The sequence below is a fragment of the Haemaphysalis longicornis genome, unplaced genomic scaffold (assembly GCF_048455015.1).
Source record: "Haemaphysalis longicornis isolate Haplotype H1 unplaced genomic scaffold, Haemaphysalis longicornis Haplotype H1 scaffold_3, whole genome shotgun sequence".
Lineage (NCBI taxonomy): Eukaryota > Metazoa > Arthropoda > Arachnida > Ixodida > Ixodidae > Haemaphysalis > Haemaphysalis longicornis.
In genome coordinates this window covers 203804772-203826585 of record NW_027526335.1, presented here as the reverse complement: position 1 = coordinate 203826585, position 21814 = coordinate 203804772, and positions in this window count along the sequence as shown.

The window sequence follows — 21814 nt, the reverse complement described above, 5'->3', positions numbered from 1 at the left end:
TGTGGAATTGCAGTTTCGTCTCTTGTTGGAAGGGTGATGCTTGTGGTCGTAGATGTACTGGCGCATTTCTCTCATGGTAGTAGGATGAGGAGTTCAGATTTTGAGGGAGAGCAGGTTAGACCAGTACCTCTAAGCCGATTTTCTATCACGTCAATTGCCTGTTGTAAGGTGGCTTCTATGTGGCCATCGCTGCCCCCGTCACCCACAGGGTGATGTCGTCGGCGTATATTGTGTGCCTGACGTCGGGGAGTCCAGCAAGCCTGTTTGCAACGTCAATCATTACCAGGTTGAACAGCGTGGGTGAGATTACCGACCCCTGCAGTGTTCCGACGCTGTCCAACGACTTTGTGGGGAACTGGATATCCCCCGCATGAATTGTTGTTGTTCGGTTCGACAGGAAGTCTTTAAAGTAGCAGAAGGTCCGTTGTCTCGTATTAAGGTGAGATATTTGTTCCACGATTGCTGAACGGCGGATTCGATCGAACGCACTTTGGAGGTCCAGGCCTAGGACTGCTCTGTTGTCTAGTGTGTTGGTCGATTGGTCTATGACTTCGTGTTTAAGTAGCAGCATAGCATCTTGTGTGCTCAGTTTCGCTCGGAAACCCAGAATTGTGTTTGGGTACAATCCTTCATTCTCTAGGTATTATTGCTATCGGTTAAGCAGCACATGCTCCAGAACTTTGCCTATGCACGATGTGAGTGAGATGGGACGCAGATTGTCGATGTTAGGAGGCTTTCCGGGTTTAGGAATAAGGACTGTTTTCGCTTCCTTCTATCTTTTGGGCAATCGGCCCCTGCTCCAGCATTTGTTGTAGAAACGTGTTAGTGCGGAGATGGCATTATCGCTTAGGTTGCGGAGAGCCTTGTTCGTGACCTTGTCGGGTCGGGCTGCTGAATTGCTGTTGATTGTTTGCAATACTGCCCTTACTTCCCATTCCTCGATGCCTCTGTCGAGGAGGTCGTTGCTTGCTCACGTATAGTCTGGGAGAGGTTCGGGGAAGTAGCGGGCAAGTATTTGTCGTTTAGACGTCGGAAGACCTCGGCTTCGCCAAGTTCTTTCTGAGCTCGGTGTATGATGCGGGCAAGTACGTGGTGTTGCGTCCTTTTGCTCTTGGTCTCATCTAACAGATGGCGTAACAAGTTCCAAGTTCGACTTTTATGCAGCTGTCCGTCAGCTTCATTTCACCCTGCGTGCCACTGTTGGCGACAGAGGACTGCGCAGTGCTTCTCAATCTCGCGGTTGAGTATCGCGACCTTCCTACGAAGCTTTCTGTTGTGTCGCTGTTTCTTCTATCTATCGTGTAAGGATTTCTTTGCTTCCAGCAGGTGAGCAAGTCGGCTGTCGTCTTGAGGGAGGGAGTCGTCGAGTTCGACGTCTGTGGTGGCTGTTCGAACCGCTTCTTTTAAAGCTTGCATCTATTCTTCGGTGTCGTCCATCTGGGTCGGGGACTTCTCCAGTGCTTTACGATAGGCTGTCCATTCCCTTATGCTTTGTTTTTGGGAGTGTGTCCCATGGTCCTTAGCGGCACTGTGATCTCTATGATGCAATGGTTGCTGCCCAGCGTTTCGCCAGTATTGAGCCACCGTATCCCAGCGTTGCTGCGTGTCGCCTTACAGAAAGTAAGGTCCGGGTTCGCGTCCCGTTGTACGGATGAGCCCATTCGGGTGTACTTTGCAGGATCGTTGATCAGCTGGTAGGCGCTGTCCATGGTGTGCTCGAGCAGGTGCCGTCCCTTGGCACTTGTCTTGGTGTAGCCACAGTCGGTGTGAGGCGCATTGAAGTCCCCGCATACCACCGCGGTGTTGTCTAGGGCTAGTTGGCTCGTTTTGTGCATTAGGGTTCTGAACTTTTGCTGGTAGTGCTTGGGGTTGCTGTATATGTTGACTACGAAAGTGATCTCTTTCTTCTTCTTCGCGGTGACAAATTCCACTAAACAATGTTCGATGGCGCTGTTATGTAGAAGTGTATGTTCGATGTAGGTGATACCCTTCTTCACCGGCGCCTTTACCGATGGCTCGCGCACTGGGTGGGCTGGCGTGGGAGCGATACCCCATAAAAGTCGGAGGGATTTCACTATGGGTTTCTTGGAGTAGGATAACATCTGGTGATCGTGGGAGCTGTTTGATGTATTGTTGTAGGGCTGCTCTTCTGCGCTGGAAACCGTTTGCGTTCAATTGCAAGACAACTAGTTCTCGGTTAGGGGCTAATGCTGCTCTGGCCATGTTGGGCGTTGGTTGGGTTGCGGGTGGTGCGTTCCTCAGCCGAGTTTAGCGATGGCTGCTTGCATCTGTACGAGTGTTTCCTGTATCGCCTGAATGCTGTGTTGCATGGCTTGACACGTCTCTGGTCGTGAGGCGTCATGAGGCGTTGTGAGGCGTGTGATGATATTTGCAGTGGTTGCTTCGAGTGCTGCTAGACGCTTGTTTGTTGATCCCGCATGTTGGTTGAATCGTTCTTCATGCCTGTTGAGACGTTCTTCGAGGCGGCGAAAGGCTGCTTTCAGCTTACCCTCCATGGGTGCGTCAGGGGTTCTTCTCTTGACTTGGGGTTCGGGTTCACCTGTTTCCGAATCCTCGTCGACCATTTCTTCAGCATGTGCATCTTAGGTGGGTGTCGGTGGTTGTTGCTGGAGGGCGATCAGTTGGTCCAGCTTCCTGTTCATTTCAGCAATGCGGGCATCTTGTTCCGCCACCTGGCGTTTTAGTCGGTTATTCTCTGCTCGAAGGGCGATCATTTCTGGATTCGGTGAGGTTTTCGCCGGTGGAGGTGTTGGCTTGGGAGCTGGCGGCTTGGGAGCTGGCGGCTTGACTACGTCGGTCCACGCCACTCGCTGTTTCGAGCGCGCCGCCTGACCTTTCCGACTAGCGCTGCGACTGGCGCTGCGGCGGCGGCTGGCCGAGCGGCGGCGGCTGATGCTGCGATGACGTGTATGGCTCCGTCGGCCCGCAGCTGGCGCTTGCACCTGCGCTCGCGCCTGCTCTTGTGGCTGCAGCTGCGGGAAGTCCGCTAGGCCTGATGGCGGCTGCTGCTGTTCCACGCGCTTTCGGTCCCAGCGGCGACGCGTTGAAATGTATGGAATCTTGTAGCGGTTCTTGCATCCCGCAACCCCGGTGGGGTGTGGGCCGTTGCACAGTTTACATCGTGGTGAACATTCTTTTTCATTGTCTGGGTCAGGGTTCGGTGCATTGCATGCGTAGCATACTTTGACGTCCGGGAAAGGGCACACATCTGTGTGGTGACCAATTTTGCCGCACTGCCGGCACACTTGATAATGTTGGCGTTACAGACTGCATTTCACTAGGATAGAGCCGTATTTGATGTGGTTTGGAACTTTGGTTCCTTCAAATACTACTACGATAGTTGTCGACTTTCCGATGCGGTGCGCTTCCAATGCCAGTGGGTTGGCTTCATTGATGATGTTTGCGTAGTTCTTCGTGAGAGTCCGTAACAGGAATACCTCTAATAATCCCCTTGGTTGTCCCGTTTGGGGCTGAATGGTACGCGCTGACTTCGTGCTCCCGTCCCCCGATGCAAGGGCAACGTGTTCCGACGTATCGTTCGGCCCTTTCTTCATTGGGGGTGCTAATTACAATGATATTTTGGGCAACGTTGGTGCAGATCGTGTCCTCTTTCGACTCTACTGGTGATATTGTTGCCGCCACAAAAACGGCCGACATGATAGTTGATGCCTCGGTGCGGGCAATGTTGAGGCCCCCTGGTGGGCGCATAACGATTCTGTAGCCTCCTTTCGGAAGCACGTGGAGCGTGGCAGCTGCTTTGGTGATTCGGGCCGTCACACTTTTCGCATATGTGGCGCGATGTGCAGTGGGCGCTCTGAGGATGGTTGTTGGCTTACCGTTGGGTGCGGGGGTATTTCGTTGCCGGAGTCGTTTACCGGCGACTTGCCAGCCATCGTGTGCGTCCGTCGGCGGGGGCTCGGCTCCCTAAACGGCGATAATGGTGCAGCCTATGCTTTGGTCGACTTGTTGATAATGATCTTGGGATCCCTCGATTCTCGTGGGGATAGTTCCGATGTCTATGTTCGCTGGCTCCGCAGAGGCAGCCAACCTTGCAGAAGGCGGCCGAGCGGCGGTCGCCGGCGAGCCGGCAGTTCGGAAGCGTTTCTCTGTGGCGGTGGGCGGCTGCGGAGCGAGCACGTGCACGTGGCATTCGGCCGCGGTGGGCTCCAGTGCACGCGCAAGTGGCTGCTATGCTCGCTCGTGAGTTCAATACATTCATGGCAGGCCTCGCTTCAAATTTCAAGTCGTCATCCAATTCTTTGTGTTGCACTCACCGACTTGAGTGTAGGCTTGTTAGATGCCGCTTGTAGAAAGGTATCGCGCGGTGCCAAGTAATGCACCGGATGGCAGATTTGACCGAAGATTGGCGAGCGTAAAACGGGAGCCCATGCACCGCACGTCAACACGAATCGGCCACCTGGTGGCCAATCGCATCGTCCCGATGCTTGTGCGGACATACCGACAACCGGCGCGAGTGTCATATCCTTAAAAAATAGGGTTTCATGCGCACTACGTGCAATACGTACGGGCGCAAGCGACGCCGTCTCGTTGAAGTGCAGTCTTCGGGAACCACGGTGTAAGTGACGTCGCTAAGTTGTCGAAGGACACGGTAGGGACCGAATTAACGCTTTAGATGTTTCTCCGACAGCCCTCGACGCCTTATTGGGGTCCACACCCATACACGGTCGCCAGGTTCCAAAGCCGCGTGCCTGGTGCGGGCGTTGTACTCGAGAGAATCCTGCACGTGCTGTTTTGTGATTGGGTGGTACGCTAGCTGCCGCGCTTCTTCGCCTTCCTGGATGAAACTCTAAACGTCCTCGTCGCCGTCGCCGTCATCGTGAGGAAGCATTGCATCAAGTATGGTTTCTCCCTCACGTCCATGGACAAGTGCAAACGGTGTCATGCGCGTTGTTTCTTGCCGGGCGGTATTATAAGCAAATGTCACATAAGGAAAAAGTTCGTCCCAGCATTTCTGTTCCACATCAACGTACATGCTCAGAATGTCAGCAAGGGTTTTGTTCAACCGCTCGGTCAGGCCGTTAGTTTTTGGGTGGTAAGCGGTTGGTTGCCGGTGGGAGGTACCTGTGAGGTTCATTATGGTGCGTATAAGGTCGGCATTAAACGCAGCTCCCCTGTCTGTAATAAGAGTCGACGGGGCGCCGTGGCGCCGAACGATGTTTTCAATGAAAAACGGCACCGGAGAGTGCTGTGCGGCGCTGAAGCGCTTTCGTTTCTGCGTACCGCATGAAATAGCCGGTGGCGACAATTATCCACTTGTTGCCTGCGTGAGAGGTTGGAAAGGGTCCCAAGAAATCCAAGCCTATCTGCTCAAATCATCTTTTCGGTACTTGAACCGGCTGTAGTAATCCAGCTGGTCAGCCCTGCAGAGTCTTGCTTCGTTGGCATTCACGGTACGTCAGTATGTACTGCTTCACGGTGGCGGCAAGGTTCGGCCAGTAATATTTCTGTTTTATCCTGGACGCCGTCCGAGCGTAACCCAGGTGGCCGGCCGCTGGTCGTCGTGGCACGCCCGTAGTATTTCAGTTCGAAGACACGCGGGGACAAGTAGGGGGTAGTCCCTTCCGCAAAGAGCAAAGTTTCGCTTTTAGAGAATGTTGTTGCGCAGAAGAACTTCAACCCGCGTGCGAAGGGCCTCGGAACGTTGCTATTCTGGCCTTGTAAAAAGTCTAAAAGGGGCCGCAACTCCACCTTCTCCATCTGTTGCTGAGATAAGATGGTAGCGTCCAGCGCTCCGAGGAAGGCCGTGTCGTCATCATCTTCATTGTTGGCGTGCTCGACTGGTGCACGTGAAAGGCAGTCAGCATCAGAGTGTTGCTTTCCCAATTTTTAAATCACCGTTAGGTTGAACTCCTGAAGTCGGAGGCACCAGCGAACTAAACGTCCCGTGGGGTACTTTAAATTGGCCATTCAACACGGAGTGGTGGTCGCTTACAACTTGGAAAGGGCGGCGTACAGGTAGGGGCGAAATTTCTTGACCGCCCATACAATGGCCAGACATTCTTTTTCTGTTGCCGAATAGTTGGTCTCCGCCGGAGAAAGGTTTCGGCTTGCATACGCGACGATTCTGTCCGCACCGTCTTGCGACTGTACAAGTACAGCTCCAAGACCGACGTTACTAGCGTCTGTATGGACCTTGGTCGCAGCTTCGTCGTCAAAGTGGGCGAGTACCGGCGGCATTTGTAAGCGAAACCTGAGTTCTTCGAAGGCAGCCTGGTGCTCCCCAGTCCATTGGAAGGTGACATCATTACGGGTGAGGGAGGTAAACGGGGCCGCGATGTTTGAGAAGTTTTCTATAAACCTCCGGTAATAGGAACAAAGGCCTAGAAATCGTCGAACAGCCTTTTTGTCCGCAGGGGTTGGGAATTTGGTCACCGCTGCTATCTTCTCAGGATCGGGTTTGACACCGGCGTGGCTGACAACATGGCCCACGGAAAGTAGCTCCTGCTATCCGAAATGACATTTTTCTGCTTTCAGCGTAGGACCGGCTGATCGAATGGCGTGAAGAATGGAAGATAGCCGTCACAAATGTTCCTCAAATGTGGGTGCAAACACGATGACATCGTCGAGATAAACCAAGCACGTCTGCCACTTCAAGTCAGATAAAACAGTGTCCATCATCCTTTGAAATGTGGCAGGTGCGGAACACAGCCCAAAAGGGAGAACCTTAAACTCATAAAGACCATCTGGTGTTATGAAGGCGGTCTTCTCGCGGTCGCACTCATCAACCTCGATTTGCCAATACCCACTTTTCAAATCCATCGATGAAAAGTAACGGGCATGACGAAGCCGGTCGAGGGAGTCGTCGATCCGCGGCAACGGGTACACGTCGTTTTTTGTGACTTGGTTCAGCTTCCTGTAATTTACGCAGAATCGCAATGTCCCGTCCTTCTTTCTTACCAAAACCACGGGGGACGCCCACATACTCCGAGATGGCTCTATAACGCCATCTCGCAACATTTGTTCTACTTGGCTTCGGATGGCGTCGCGCTCCTTGGTAGATACACGATACGGGTTTGGCGAATAGGTCTCACACCGTCGGCAGTAATGATGCGATGCTTCGTCAGTGTTGTTTGACGCACAGCAGACGATGATGAAAAACAGCCTTTGAAGCTCATTAGCAACTCACGAAGGGCTCGCTGCTCTGCGTGAGGTAAGCTCGAATTGATGTCATGTGTTTCATCGGCGCCAAGAAACGACTGTGAGGACGAAATGGTTGAGTGCGCGTGCTGTCTCATCATTGTCCTTCAGAGCTCCGGCGCTCGCGCTTGAAACCCTGTGCTCGAGCTATTCCACTAAAGATGCTCCGGCTGCTTGTAGTGACCCGGTCGTCTCCTTCAAGGACCCCGGCTCAGCATCTGCGTGTTTATAGCACCCGATACTGGTGGAGGTTGCAGGGTACGACTACCCCATGCAAAGGACCCCTTCGGGCAGCCCGGAACGGCCTCGCCCTGTCCACACACCTGTCCATCGGGCTAGCCGTCGCAAACCCGGACTGTCTTCAGAGTACGGTCGCCTTGACTTCACGGCACCTAGACGTCAGGCTCCGGAACCTCAAGTAATGGCGCAAGCATTTACACCCCAGGTAACTCTCTAACAGCCACGTACTCCGGCCATCTTTCACGGTGAGGTGTTTGAGGACATCGAGGACTGGCTGGAGCAGTTTGATGGGGTCGCATTGTTCAACCAGTGGGACGCTCCCCAAAGGTGCGTGAGGTCTATTACGCGCTCCAACATGGTGCAAGGACGTGGTTCGAGAACCGCGAGGCGAGGTTGTCTACGTGGGGAGAATTCCTGCAGGAGCTTCTGGAAAGTTTCGCCACCACAGATCGTCGGGACCTTGCAGAGCGGCTGTTGGAGTCGCGGATCCAGAAACCCAATGAAATCGTGACTATGTTTACGGAGGACATGGCGCTGTTGTTCAAGAGGGCTGACCCTGAACTGTCAGAGCCGAGGAAGCTGCGCTACCTGATGCACGGCGTTAAATAACAGCTATTCGCAGGTCTCGTACGAAACCCTCCTCGCACGGTGAAAGACTTCGTAAGGGAGGCAACAGCCATTGAGCGAGCCCCGCAAGAGAGATGCCGGTAGTTCAACCGCGTGAACGGCACTTCGTCTGGTACTGCTGGCGCCCTAACAAGTATGGCCAATGACACAACCCTTCGAGACATCATCCGCTCAATTGTACCAAAAGAGCTGCAATTGAGTGGGATTGGCGGGCTGGAACCTGCGCCTGCCTCGGTTGCTGATGTGGTTCGCCAAGAGATCCGACAAGCGCTTTCGATCACGGAGCAGCAGGTACGGCCGCCACAGGCGAGTTATATACAGCTCTCCGTCGCCAGCTGCCCATCGCACACACGCCACTGACGCCCGTAGCACCTCGAACTGACCCCCGACTCCAGTGAGCAGATTCAGCCACGTACTCCCGGTCCGAACAACAGAGTTCGCATGGAACGCAGGTGCGCAAAACGGACATTTGGCGCGATGACAACAACCAGCCACTGTGCTATCATTGTGGCGAAGCAGTCCACGTTTACCGCCGTTGCCCGTACCGTGAAATTGGGCTTCGTGGCTTCTCACCCGCCGCCTCACGACCTCGCTTTGGCCAAAGGCCAGTGGAAATCGAAGCTTACCTTGCTGCCAGAGAAAGTCCCGCGCCGATCCTCCGACGTTCACAGTAACCGTCTAGCGGCTCGTCACCTGACCGTCGAGACCCACGAGGACCGCCGCGTGGAAGATCCCCTAGCCCTGGGCGGGGAAACTAACCGCCGCAACCTCAGGAGGCAAGGTTGCTGCCGGCAGGCCTTTGCAAGACCTTCGAAACCCAACTACGCCTCCGACCGAAGACACGACCTCGCCGATACCACAAACGATGACCTCGTCGACTAAACACGCAGCGTCCCCAGTAGAACACGCGACCTTGCCGACAGCACCCACTATCCCGGTGACGGGAGTCATGACGTCGCCGTCTGACCGCACGGCGAGCAGAATAAGTATCGGTGAAATTGGCAGCGTGGACATTTTATTCTCCATAGAAAGGCACCAATAAAATGATTTAGTCGACACTGGTGCGGACTACTCCGTAATCAGCCAAACAGTCGCTGATCGCCCAAGAAAAGTAAAGACAACGTAATTTGGGCTCCAGATTAGATCGGCTGGTGGTCACCTGATGACGCCTGTGGCAAATGTACCGCCAGAATTGGTATCGGCGACTCCAAGTTCGTTGCAAGTTTTCTCGTCCTCCCCGACTGCTGCAAGGATTTAATTCTGGGAATGGACTTCTTAAGTGAGCACAACGGTGTCATCGACGTTGGGGAACGCTCCCTTAAGTTCGCCGCGAGCAATCGCCGCCCAGAACATGGAGTACGCCTTGCGCCTATCGACGATGATGTGAACGTGCCACCGCGGTCCTGCAGGATAGGTTCTGTGATGTGTGATGTTCGCTGTACCGTCGATGGTATCACCGAGCGTATTGACACCCTATTGCTGAATCACGACATCGCAGTTGCTCGAGGCGTGCTGCACCTCACCGAGGGCAGTGCGGAATTATTTCTGACCAATTTTGGCAAGGAACGCCGCCACGTCCATCCCTAAGGGTGCCACTGTTGCTTACTTCGAGGAAATCGCGGGCAACGACGACTGTTTTGTATTAGAAGGCACTGAACCTGGCGAAGGCGCTCCCGATCCTATTCTTGACAAAAATTGCCCCCACCTCCCCGAAGGGAATCGTGAGGAAGTGCGAATGCATTTCTTGCACCGAGAATTCGAGGGCCCGCACACGCTCACGCGCCGCGCGCTCCCGGGCCAGAACGCCTTCGGGGTCCTCGGCTCGCTTCGCACGCTTTCGTTCGGCGTCTCGCTGCCGGCCTTCATCACCGCAGGCGATGCGCCGCTTACGTCTCCCTTCGGCCTCCCGAGCGTGGAGTTCGGGATCCGCAGCCCGCTTCGCCCGCTTGCGCTCGGCTTCACGGGCCCTTCGCCGCACTGCCTTGTCCTCAACCGCTGCGGTATCTTCAACGACGTGTGCAGTGCTCGCATTCGGTTGCGTTGTTGCTTCCATTCGGTTGCGCGCATTCGGTTTTATTCGGAGAGCGGTGCGGGGAGTGGCGCGCGCCCGCGCAAACCGCGGTGAGGTGGCGGAGCGCGCACAGTCACGTGGGGTGTGACGTCGCTGCGCCGTTGCTACGGACGCTCCTCTCCGCTCCTCGCGCTGGTGCTAGGGGAGAGGAGGAGGAGCAATGCGGACGGCGGAAGGTTCGGGGTCGCTTATAAAGTGCATTCGCACTTGCCCCCACCTCCCCGGCGGACGATTCAGGCTCGCTTAAGAAGTGCATTCGCACTTATTCCGGGCCAATCTCCCACGTGGGTATGTGCCATGTCAGCGGCCAGGCAGCGCGCGCCCATCTCCCCCCGTTGCTAAGGAAGACGAAAAGCGCGCGCACCCGCAGCTGTTGCTATGCGGACGGCGGAAGGTTCGGGGTCGCTTATAAAGTGCATTCGCACTTAATATAAGACAAGTGATTAAAATCAGTTGTGGTGGTGGTGGTGGTAAAAACGGGACTTATCAAGAGTTGTTAAGAAACAGGCAGCGACTGGGAGAACCGGCACACTACTGTCCCCTAGTCCACGGCCAGGAGCCCGTGGGCTGTAGCGGTGAGTTCGGCCTGCTGAATCACACACTTGACCTTGTTGGTCGGGGCCAAGCAGAGTAGCCTCCCATTGTTCTACCGTGAAGTGGCAGGGACAGAGTAGGATGAAGGGGGGGGGGGGTTCTGGGGCACGCGCCCACTATGTGGTGGAGGGAAGCACAAGGCGCGCCGCACCACGTACACACGTGAGGCAGTATCGCGTGGGGAATGGATGTGGCACAATGCGGGATGCGGGAAGGTGTTAGTCGGCAGTCACTGCCACTGAACAGACTGCCTTTATGTTAGAGTGGGAGCGGGACCGGGGAAGAGTATCCGACTAAGCGGTAATGCTGCGTTATTTCCCGATACGTATCCAGGCGATCCCTCCCTCCCGCTCGAGGTGGAGAGGCAGCATACGAGGCATCCCGGCAGCAGAAATCTCGGGCTACCTCGTTAGCAAGCTCGTTACCCGGAAGAGACGAATGGGCCGGAGTCCATATCAGGCGTGGACAATGTGCACCCGGATTGTGTGCAGCCTGCAGTATACGTGCTGTTATGAGGGATTGGGGGATACACGACCCGTCGCAAAGTTGCGAAGACCCGTCTGCGAGGCGAAGATTATTGCGGTGGCCAGGGTAGCTGTAAGGGCCAGGCAATGGCGACTTCTTGGCCAACTTCAGAGTGAGGCGTGGATACCGAACACGAAGCTACTGAGTCTCCTCGGGAGTTGACCACTACGGCTACGTAGGCTGCACGTTCGGGTTATTCGGTTGTGTCCACGTACAGGGTAGCGGGGTGTGAAGAGTGGGCTTTGTGTACGACCTTAGACCAGGCAAGGTGGCATTCTTGATGTTCATATTCCATCGAATGGGGGCTACACTGTAGCGGGATCGCAGAGTCACTCAAACTAAACTTATATCTGTGCTGTGTAGGAAAAGAGATGCCCAGGTTTGTTAGGATGGAGTGACCCATCGGTGTAGAGGCCAGACGGTGGAGTTGACAAACACGGTGGACTTCAACCAACTCTTCGAAGGTATTGTATGTCCCAGTGTTCAAAAGCTTGTCAGTAGAGGTACAACGAGGGAGACCTATGACCAGCTTGACCGCCTAGCGGATGGTGTATTGGAGGCGTCCAATTTTGGTCTGGGTAAACTTCAGCAAGTGGGTGGCGTATGTGATGCGACTGGTTATAAATGCTTGCACCAAGCGAAAAAGGTTGGCTTTTTCGAGACCATGGTTGCGATCGGCTATGCGGGCAATGAGTCTGCCAATCTGGTCGGTGTTGTTTTTGAGGCTGCGGATAATTTCATTGTTAGCCCCATTTTCTTGAATTCGGAGTCCAAGAATGCGAATTGAGGGGACTTGCGGAATGGGGCTGCCTTGTAGCATAGCCTGATTATCAGGAGCACAGGAACTCCGATGGTGGCGCCCTCTCGAGTGGTAGAAGAAGAGCTCAGACTTCTACGGTGAGAAACTGAGCCACTGTTCATGGGTGTAAGTGGCGATGAGGTTGGCAGCTTGCTGAAGGCGGTCTTGAATTTTACCATCGCTACCCCAAGCTGTCCAAACGGTGATGTCATCCGCGTAGATGCTGTGGTGCACGCCCGGGATGCATTCAAAGAGGGGAGGGAGCGAACCATGGCCACGTTGAATAGAAAAGAGAAAATGACTGACCTTTAAGGTGTCCCTTTACTGCCCAACGGCGTGAGGTATGATTCAAGGCCTTGGACCGAGAGGGATGCTGTGCGACCAGTGAGAAAGTTGGCGATGTACTGGTAGGAGCGCGGTCCCACATGAAGTTTGTTAAGCCTGGTCAGTACACTTTGATGAGTGACATTATCAAATGCCTTAGTATAATCGATGCCCATGATGACTTTTGTGTCTTGTGGGAATATAAGGGGGTTATCCGAAATTTGATGCTGAAGCATAACGTCTTGGGCACGCAGTTTAGGACGAAAGCCCAGCATGGTCTGAGGAAACAGACCCTGATCATCCATATAGGCTTGGCGACGGGCCAGGATGACGTGTTCATGTAACTTGCCCAGACAAGAGGTTAGGGAAACGGGTTTGAGATTGGTTAGAGCCAGTTCCTTCCCTGGTTTGGGTATAAGAGAGATCTTCGCTATTTTCCAGGAGGCGGGAAGAAGGCCCGACGTCCACAATATGTTCATGTAGTCAGTGAGCGCCTGTTCTGCGGCTCCAGTGAGGTTCCAAAGAATCCTGTTGCTGATGCCGTCAGGACCCGGGGCTGATCGAACGTTGAAACGTGTAAGGGAAGCTTTTACCTCGGCAACCATGATGGGGTGATCTAAGGTCTCTTTGGGGCCGCCGGTGTAATGGGGGTCAGAAATGCAGGCAACGCAAGTAATATAGAGCTCTTGAAGCTGTGGAAGACGCTCCTGCGCAGTACGCGACGTCTTCTGGAGGAGGGTGATCATCTCATTTTTGGTGTGCTCTCTTTTTTTCATTGCATTTAGCAGGCCGCGCACAATATTCCAGGTCTGCGGAACTTTCATGTTGCCCTCCATGCGGTCGCAAAGGGCATTCCAAGGCTGGTTCGTCAAGGTTGTTGCATGCCTGCTAATGTCCTTGTTCAGCTTAGCCAGGCGGCGATAGAGAGGTAGGTTGTGCTTCTGCCTCTGGAGTCGGCGCAGAAAGCCCTCCTTGGCTTTCCATAATTGGAGGAGACGAAGAATCAACAGCACCAAGGCGAGCTTTTTCAGGGACAGTTTTGGTTGCACCTTCACGTTGTTAGAGGAGTTTGGTAGTCCAATGATCCAAAACTTCTAACGTGTAAACCAGTCTACCAGCTTGGGGCAAGGGGTGCTCAGCTGTGTAGGTATGTCCAGAACGAGGGTTCTGGACGCGCCTAATTATGACCAGTGTTGCGCCAGACTGAGTTAGCGATGTTATGTGTGATAGTCAGATTAGGAGTGGTGTCTTTCTGGGCGCTGTTGCCTTGTCGAGTGGGGTGTGCCGGGTCCATGAGGAGGCGCATCTGATGCGAGAGGATCGTAGAGGACACTCCAGAGCCTTTGCGGGACAAATGCGGATACCCTCATTCAGGGTCCGGGGCTTTGACTTCGCCGACAATAAGCACCGGCTGGCCCTGGGCGTGGGACCAGGCCTTTTGCAGAAGTTACGTGAAATTCTGCTACTGCTTCACGGCATTATAGATATGCAGTATGTACAGGTATTGCTGCTTTGTCTTCTTGGGGGCAGTTAAGATTTTCACAAAAACATATTCCGGGCCCAAAGCGATCAGGTTTTCTTGGCATGCCGGGATGTTACGTCGCATCAGGGTAGTCACACCTCTCGATGCTGGGGCAGCTGTTTCTGTGATTTGGTAGTGAACAGTTCGATAGCCCGGTAAATTTTCAGGGACCTCTGTCTCTTGCACGGAAATCTCTGTCTCTTGCACACATGATTAAGATGCTGTTAGAGATTCCCGCGCTTCGACCGAAAACCGCGACAATTCCACTGCCACACCCTAAACGGGCAAGGAGGCCGAGGGGGTAGCCGGGGAAGTTGAGACTGCAGAATAATCGCCATTATTAACGGAAACTAAGGCGACTGGAATGCGAGTGTATGGAGTGTGAAGCGTAGGGCCTGGGGCTGCAGTTTTGGTGCGGAGAGGTGCGTCTTTTGAAAGGACATTGGCTAACTGCGTGTTCAGGGTGGCAATCATATTTTGGGTGGTGGCAACGAATATTTTAATGTCTGCGAATGGACTAGTCAGCGCAGTAAGCTCCTTACAACGTGCAATGTTGGCAGTATCGAATTTTTCCTCAAGAGCCCGAAGATCGGAAACCGTTGAGTAGGTTTCAGTGATGGTGTCACCAGATCGACGTTTAGCGGAGGGGGAAGCGGTGGGTATGCTGAGATGCGCTTATTACACAGGGAGCAGTGAGTTGAGTGGAGCATTGGGAGGGTGGAGGAGTACGGATAGCCAGTTGCAAGGCGTAGATGAATAACTTGGGAGCCTTGGTAGGGAGCCAGTACTTTCACGGTTGTGGTGCGGGTAGTCCTTGCGATTGCGGCTTCGGCTGCGGGCCCTCCGTTGCTGTCGCTGTCGGAGAACGAAGGGGGTGCGGTACCTCTGCTGGCAGACTGCATCTCCATTGGATGATCTAGACCACAGAGTGCGCACTTGATGATGCACTGATGTTCTTCCCTGGGGTTGGCCAGGCCGCAGGCAGCGCAGTAAGCTCTTGAAACACATCGGCATACAGGCCGTGCGTAAAATTTACAAAGAAATGAACCAAACCGGCAGACATACATTTAAAGAATACTACTTCACACAGTATCACAAACCAGTGTTTAATTCATTGTTCACGTTGTAAGCACACTAAGAAAACAAGAAAAAAATGACCGAAAGAAAGACACAAAACGTAGAAAGAAAAGAGAAAAAAACAAAAAGGGAAAAAAGAGCGTTTGACGCAAATAATGAATACTTTAAAGCACAGAAATACCGATGAGAAAACGCATAACTATACAACTTACCAGAACTCATTACTTTATCAACAAAAAAACAAAAACAAAACTTTAAGCAGAATAAATATCACAGCATTCACTTAACGCAACATCAGTTCGAAATCAGCAAAGGTGTGCACAGTAAACAAAAAATCATTGATTTCGGGATAAAAATACCAGGCAATTTTGATTAGTTATTCCAACAATATAAACGAAGTAGACGCCAAAAGTAGCAAAATGATGAGGTTGATTTGATTGATACCAGTAGCTCATTTATTAATTTATTTGCACTGTATTCAACAGCTAATTTTCCATAGCTGGTGCATATTTTGGGGGGCAAGAAGTTGTTTTGAAGCGCAAAACCTGGTTAACTGGGGTTCTAAAGGGACGTCCTGCCTAGAATGTATATAAAGCTGGGATTATTCCCAAGAACACAATTTTGGTGCAGTTTCTCTCAAACTCGTTTATTTGACACTTCTATGTACTTAGAAAAAAAGAATATGCTTAGAAAAAAAGAATAGTCTCGAACAAACAAGGGAAGTGCGAAAACTTGGTTGTCCCCGATCGGGGACTGTGGGACTCAACGGGTGTGAAATTCCAAGAAGCAGTTGCGGTTTTGCAGGCACAGAAATATACCGCACTTCAAGCACTTCACTCTTGATTTTCCACTGCAGCCTGGATTTCGGCACCTGTTGTGGGATCCAAGCTTTTGTTGCTCGGGAAAATGCCCCATCATGTCATACCGGACATCATCAGGGGGGAGAGCAGTGACCGTGCGTCTCTTTGTTGCACTTGCTTGCGCATCTTCCTCGTCACTGTCGATTTCGGCCTCTCTCAACCTTTTGGATCGTGGCGCCGTTTCTGCTTTGATCAAAGCAATGGCAATGTCCATTTTGAACGTCAGGAGGTCAAGCCTTTGCTGCTTCGGGGTCGCACTTTGCTCACAAAGCCTCTGGTACTCAATCCACCCATTGCAGCAGGCCATGTCGAGGAATTGTGCAAACACGCGAACCGTCCACTTTTTTGTTCGCATCGGGATGCGATAGTACGAAACAAAACGGTCAATCAAGTGGATTCCCCCCATGAATTGATTGTACTTCGCTACAGCACCCGGTTGCGGAACTTTGACCTTCTTTTTCTCGTCTTTCGACCATCTCTGGCAGCTTCCTTCTGGTGCAACGCCAAATGCAGTGGACAAAACTAGGACCGATTTGTTGTCTTTCCATTTCACAAGGCACATTTTGCCGTCACTGCGTACTTTGCAGTCTGAGTCTCCGCGCTTCATGTCCCGGTCTTGTGACATTACAAGTGCCACATCTCCAGTCCGGTTGGCCATCACTGTTCCGGTCTGAAAGATGCTTTTTTCGACCAGGTGCTCAGCAATCTTCACACCTGTGAAATAGCGATCGGTAAAGAGGAAAGTATCTCGATCCCTATTCAGCGTTTCAACAAGCTTCTTGATGATACTTCCTCCAAGTCCAAACTCCCGCATGTCTTCCACATTGACTATACCCTTGCCAGCATAGGTTGCAAAGTCCAGAACCAAGCCATCTGGGGATGCCATTACGAAGTTTTTGAGACCCACGGGATTTGGCTTGGAACGACCGCATTGCCGCACAGGGCATCTTCCGGTAAAAGGAACCATTTGTTCATCCATCGACACCTCACGAGACCGAGGTAGCTCCAGGCAGGCATTTCTGAACGAGGTCAGAATGGGCTTTACCAGAACGAGCCTGTTTTCCTCCCGATCTTTCGGAGTGATCGAAAGCTTATTCACAAAGTGAACGTAACTCCTCAGCTCGAAAAACCTGTTTCGGGGCATCGCTTGCGCAACCAAGTCTACTCTAAACATCCGCGACCAGTAAAGTCTGACCCTCGGAAGCTTGAAAATCCCCATGGCAATGTGGATACCTATAAAAATCTTCAGTTCTTTGGCGTCCGTTTGAACAGACTTCCCTCTTACTTGCACAGACTACAGGTTCGTCTGAAATGCACATTCCTCCCAGAACTCTTCAGGAAAGTATTTCAAGAAATACTTCAATGGAGTGTTGGGGTTTTCGCATTCTTCACTGAGCACTTCGTCTTCTATTGTCAAGGCAGGAAACCTGAATGAAAAGTAAAGACGACGCATTCATACGCCACGTTTTATCCTGTTACACTCCAATTGCCTTTTTTTTATCTACCTATGGCTAGTATAGAAAGGCAAAAATAATTACGTTCCGCTGCTCCACTTCAGTGCAGTGTGCCCTCCTCGTCGTAGGGGATTTGTGTCCTCGGGGCTATCATCCATTTCTGACTCCGAATCGCAATCTTCTTGAAGATCTTTAGCGACACTGTCGATGTCTTCAGGATCTGATAGATCGGCATCACTTTCGTCAAGAAGAGCGTGGCTCTCGTCGTCCGTCAGAGAGAGAGAGAGACAAAACTTTTATTGCCGCAAGGGCTAATTCTGGGGAGGGGTGGTGACCGAGGGAGGAAGGTCCCCGGTGACTTTGGCAGCCCGGGCGACGATGGCATCTTGCACCGCCGAATCCAAGCTGCCCAACGCCCTCGCCCACTGCTCACCGTCTCAATATGGCGGGAATGGGTTGTGGGGGCATTGCCAGAGGAGGTGATCCATGGTTTGGACCACCCCACAAGCGGGGCAGTGGGGTGAAGGGTACAGACCGGGGTACAAGCGGTGCAGGCGGGACAGGCAAGGAAGGGTGTACGTTTGACCTAAGCGCCATAGGCGTTCTTCGGTGTGAGAAAGTGCCGGGTGTGCAGGGGGCAGCAGACGGCGGGAGAGGCGGTAATGAAACGTAATCTCATGAAATGAAAGGAGCCGATCTCGAGCTGACAGTGCTCCATGGAAGGGTTCAAAGCTAGGACCCGCTCGGAAGGTGAGCTCTCGAGCGGCTCTGTGTGCTGCCTCGTTCCCTCCGACGCCCTTGTGGGCTGGGGTCCATACCAGCTCGGTAGGGGAGGCAGAGGGATTTTGAAGAAGGATTTTCAGTGCCAGAGCAGAAATGCGGCCCCGGACGAAATTTCGAATGGCCGTCTTCGAATCGGAGATTATGATCGCAGGGGAAGGCCGCAGTGTTAATGCAAGAGCAATAACCGCCTCTTCCGCAGTCGCGGGGGAAGAAGTGCGAAGGGTGAGGGTGGTAAGAGGGGGACTGTTGGGAGCGTTGATGATTGCGACCGCGTAGGCGTCATGGTGCCTGTAGCTAGCCGCGTCAACATAAACAGTTGCCGGATGCACTGGGTATCGCTTCGTAAGGGCCCGCCCACACTGCTCCCTGCGGGCTCGATTGTGCGTCGGGTGCATGTTACGGGGGATGGGCCGAACGATGAATAGGTCATGGATAGGGCTAGGAATGGCAAGAGAGGATTCTGTAGCGAAAGGTAAGTTGATTGCAAGTCGCCGGAGGAGAGATTGAGCTGTTGAGGTTGTTGCAAGGCGGGCGTACTTGCTCACAAGATGAGCTTCTAGGAGCTCAGATGCGGTGTTGTAGACACCAAGCGATTCTACACGAGATGTGGCAGCGCTCTGCGGAATCCTGAGCGCCGTCTTGTACACTTTTCGAATGAGGCAATCCACCTTTTGGAGTTCCGTAGAGGACGGTGCTAGATAAGGAAGAGAGTATGTAATGCGACTTATTACAAAAGCCTGTATCAGCCACAATCGCTCTGCCTCTTTGAGCCCTTCGTGGCGGGTGGCGATGCGGCGGAGGAGGTTGATAGTCTGATTGACTTGGGATGTTAGGTTGGCGAGGAATGTGGTATTGGCGCGGTTCTGTTGAATATTGAGGCCTAGGATTTTAAGGCAGGGCACTCGGGCAACGGGGTGATGATCCAGCCGGATGGTAATGTTCGGAGCTGCGCGGTCGCGTTTGGGACTGTTGGGCAAGAGAAGCAGCAGCTCTGCCTTCTCGGGCGAACAAGTCAAACCGACATCACGAGCATAGGCAGCAATACAATCTGCCCCCTGCTGGAGGGTGGTTTCAATGTGTGCGTCACTGCCGCCTGGAACCCACAGCGTGACGTCGTCGGCATACAAACTGTGGCGAAGCGAGGGCACATTAGCAAAAAGAGGAGGGAGGTCTATCCTAGCGATGTTGAAGAGCAGTGGGGAGAGAACCGCTCCTTGTGGGGTGCCTATGGAGGCGAGCGGAATGACGTCGGAGCGTAGATCATTAATCTGAATGACGGTCGTGCGATTAGCGAGAAAAGCCCGCACGTAGTTGTAGGTGCGTGCTCCAGGAGACAGAGCAGCCAAATGGCGCAGAATGGCGTGGTGGGAGACCCGATCAAAGGCCTTTTGGGGGTCTAGCGCTAGAACGGCTGATGAGTCGGCAGTAGGGGGAGCAAGGAGAAGATCATGCTTGAGCTGCAATAAGACGTCTTGGGTGGAAAGGCGGGCTCGAAATCCGAACATTGTGCGCGAGTACTGTTGCGTACTCTCCAGATATTGGGTCAAACGGGCATGTACGATCATCTCGAGGACCTTACCCGCACACGATGTGAGGGAAATGGGCCTAAGCTGTTCAAGAGTGAGCGGTTTACCCGGCTTGGGAATGAAAGAGACTTTAGCATACTTCCATTCGGGTGGGAGCTCCCCAGACTCCCAGTGACTGTTATAATATTTTGTTAGGACCTCTATGGACTGATCGTCTAGATTTCGAAGGAGCTTGTTGGTTGTTCCATCCTCTTCTGGCACTGAGTTTGGGCGAATTTTAAGAAGGGCTGCGCGAACTTCAGCTGTGGAAATGGGACGATCCATTGTCTCATTGGGCTGGCCGGTGTATGGTAAAAGGGGCTCCTGCGGGCCCTGGGCAAGGTAAAGCTCCCTGAGACGGGCGAGAAGCTGTTCGCTTGTGCCGGGAAATTTATTTAATAGGGTGGTAAGACGAATGCGGCTGGTTGATTTAGAATGAGAAGGATCAATCATGTGGCGAAGAATGGCCCAGGTGCGCCGCATGCTAAGGTTGCCACGCATGTTGTCGCAGAACTGACCCCATTGCGCACGTGCCATTCAGCCGCATAGTTGTCAATAGTGATGCGGAGATGAGCAATGCGCAGTCGAAGAGGACGATTGTGCTTTTGACGGCGCCAGCTTTTCTGAAGGCCCTGATACGCTGCCCAAAGATGCTGAAGGTGAGGGTCAACAGTTTCCGAAGGAATGTCAGGGTCTAAGGATGAATCGTGGGCCTTCTTAATCGTGAGTAGATGTTTAAGCCAATCCTGAACCGGAGTATCATCGGTAGGGGGTGCTTGTTCTTGACATGAGAGCCGAAAGGCTGGCCAATTTGTGATGTGAGTCTGCCGCAGTTTTTTAGTAAATGCAGAATGCAGTCGTAAAGTGGACTGAATAATGAAGTGATCGCTTCCTAGGTTGTGGGGAGTACATTGCCATTTCAGGTCAGTAACGCGCAAGGAAAGTGTGAGGTCAGGAGAGGTGTCTGCCTGTACACTGTTGCCTATTCTGGTAGGAAAAGAGGGGTCAGATTCTACTGTTAAACGTCGAGTCTGAATTGCTTCCCAAAGTAAGTGGCCTTTCTTAGTGACGCGATTGTAGCCCCATGCTGTGTGAGGAGCGTTAAAGTCCCCAAGTATAAGAAGGGGGTGGCCAGTTGCCGCCTTTGTGGCCCGAATCAGAAGGGTGCCAAAAGTATGATTATACGCTTTAGGGCCACTATAAACGTTAAGTATATGAAGGCAAGAGGCAGAGCGTTTTGGTGGATACAGGGTGATGAAGTCATGTGGTATCGCAATATCGGCAAATGTGTGGTGCTCAGCGGGAATGTTACGGTGTACTAGAACCGCCGTTGAGTTATTACCAGGAGTATGGAAAGCTTGATACCCCTTGAGTTTGACCTCTCTTCCAGGCTCTTGCAGGGCAATAACAGCGGGGGGTAAGGGTTCAGCAGAAATTAGGTGTTGAAGATTTTGGCGCTTACGGAAGAAACCGCGGCAATTCCACTGCCACGCGACAAGGGGGTTGCCATGCCTATTCATCGTTGCAATCGTTACAGGGAAGGGGGGCATTCTGTGCGGTGTCCAGGGCTCCGAAGAAATGCCGAAGGTTATGGTTGATCGTTTTCAAAGAAAATGATGCTCTTAAGCGGGAGCTCCAGCTTGCTAAGTTTCCCCCCTCTCATGCCCATAACCACCCGTCGTCCGTCAAGTACCTCGCTGAAAGCAACAAAGTAGTAATTAAGACCCACTGTCCCCGTTCGGGGACACAGATTTTTTTTCCGCCTCACAAAAAACTTCAGCAATGTTTCCGCCTCACAAAAAACTTCAGCAACCCCGAAATTAACCAACTACCGTCCAATTTCAAATATGCCCTTTTTCAAATTTGCCCTTTTTCATCCTCACAATCCCCCGCACCTCCCCGAGGGGTATTGTGAGGATGCAGAAATGCGAACGTCGAATGCAACGTCCTCGGGTACCATGCGAGAAAGGCACCGCACAACCTTTGATACGTCGATGGGCACGTTCACCGCCTGTCCCTTGATTCCAAACTGCCCGTTGTCTTGAGTCAGCCGCCTGATGCTCATGAAGGGGAGTCGAGGCGCGATGAGCCGCTCTTCGACCGGGTTCAGATCGGGAAGATGCGCCGGCCGAGGATGATGATGATGATGTCCTCAAATTTTTTGGCACGTACCCACAAGGGGGGATTGGCCAGG